The sequence below is a fragment of the Myotis brandtii genome, unplaced genomic scaffold (genome assembly GCF_000412655.1).
Source record: "Myotis brandtii unplaced genomic scaffold, ASM41265v1 scaffold382, whole genome shotgun sequence".
Lineage (NCBI taxonomy): Eukaryota > Metazoa > Chordata > Mammalia > Chiroptera > Vespertilionidae > Myotis > Myotis brandtii.
This window is the reverse complement of record NW_005364671.1, coordinates 1675844-1677505: the sequence shown is the minus strand read 5'-3', so window position 1 is coordinate 1677505 and position 1662 is coordinate 1675844. Positions and strand designations below refer to the sequence as shown.

Here is a 1662-nt window from a genome sequence, read left to right as displayed (position 1 = left end):
GCTGCGCACAGCCGGGCCGCAGTTGCCCGGCGCTGCCAGATTCTCACTGAGCCGCTCGCCCGCTCTATTGTTGCTCCTTAGGGCTCCATTAGACAGAATTGGACAACAATGTGGCGCCTGCCATTGGTCAGGGGAGGCAGACGGCACTCTGATTGGCCGGCCCCGCGCCCGGGGAGCCCCGCGTTCTACAGTGTCCGAAAGATTCGAAACTCCAAAGGCTTCACCGAGTGCCTCCGGGAGGGAGGGGGCGCGCCAGGGAGGAGTGGAAAAAAGTGGGCCAGAAGGAGCGTTGAACATATCGTGACAAGTAGTTTCCGCGCGCTGGAGAGCGTGTGAATTGCGCCTAATTACCGTGTCCGGTGGCGCCTCTACGTAGCCCTGTGTAACCCCTCAGCTTCTGGGGTGCGGGCTCTGCCGCGCCGCTCTCCCTGGCCCGGGCGCGAGGCAAGACCCACTTTCCCAAGTGGCCCTGGCGGCCCGGGGCGAAATGGGGGCAGGTGACATTTCAATTACCGCGACCGGGGCGGGGTTGCAACGCGCGCGGAGAAGGTGCCAAGACTCTTTTCCAGCTTCCTTCCGGCTGTTTCCGCGTCCCCAAGCCGACGCATTTGGGGTAGTCAGGAGCCTGTTTTGATTTTTTCTGCTGCAGCCTTTAAAGCGCAAATTGTTTAAAATGTTCTGATACGATAAGGCCTCACTCACAAAGGTAAGTGTGGTTCATAGGATTTTTGTTTTTAAAGTGGAGCCTGGGAAGAAGAAATGAGATTGCGCCTCCCGTCCGAGCCGGCGGCGCCTTTCCCTCTCCTTTGCGCCTCTCCCCGCTCCGCCCCTCCCGAACCCAGCCCTCTCCCCTCTTGCTCTTTCCTTTCCTCGCTTTGCAGCATCCAGATTGCTTTTCCATGGTGGCGGGATTATTTTTGTTGTTGTTTTAAATTAATAAACAGTTTGATTTTGTTTTTTAAACGAAAGTAAAAAGTGGTCTCCCTGTCTCCTCAGATCCTCTTGGAAGCCGGACGCGCACCCGTGTGTCCATCCTTCGGCCCAGAGACAAGGTCGCCGCAGCCCCCAGGAGTAGTTTTAACTTCCGACTCACTCTCCGGGCCTTACGTCAGGGCCCTGCGTTGCAGCTCAGTCTGCAGAGGTAACAGGTTTCGCATTTTGTTTCCCTTTTGTAAGGCAACATCTGGGGTTAACGCTGCGCTCCTCGGGCGAGTCGCCTGGGGTTTCTCTATCTGTGGTTCTCCGTGGAAAACCCCCTCTTTTCCTTGTTTTAATGGTCTCCCACCCTCACGTTTATTATCTACTTTTCTCTTTCGTTCAGAGTAATGAAAATTCGCTTCATTAGCCAGACAAGTGCGTCTTCCCATTGTTCTCCCTCCGCTCCAGACCACGCGTTTCCCGCTGTGCTTTGGAACTCACAGGGCCACGGGGTTCTGGCCGAAGCCACCGGGGCGTGGACCAACTGGGCGTGCACACTCGGCCCAGGCGCCTCAGGACGCAGCCGCTTCCACTTAGCACGACTACTGGGTGGCGCCCTACCTGCCCAGCCGCCTCTGAGGTCTGGGGCTGGGGATCTCAGAGAAAGGCGCGGGCGCGAGCAGCCTGGCCCCACTGCAGACCCAGGAGCCGCTGGCGAGTTCCTCCGGGAAGCCAAACTTGAGG

General features: G+C 57.9%; 1 long non-coding RNA gene across 1 annotated transcript; it reads left to right on the top strand.

Moving 5' to 3' along the window:
* The first annotated feature begins 283 nt into the window (after positions 1–283).
* LOC102258725 lies at positions 284–1350 on the top strand. Its single transcript, XR_313943.2, has 3 exons — positions 284–706; positions 997–1141; positions 1322–1350. It is a non-coding gene; the product is annotated as an uncharacterized LOC102258725 (long non-coding RNA).
* The last annotated feature ends 312 nt before the right edge of the window (positions 1351–1662 follow it).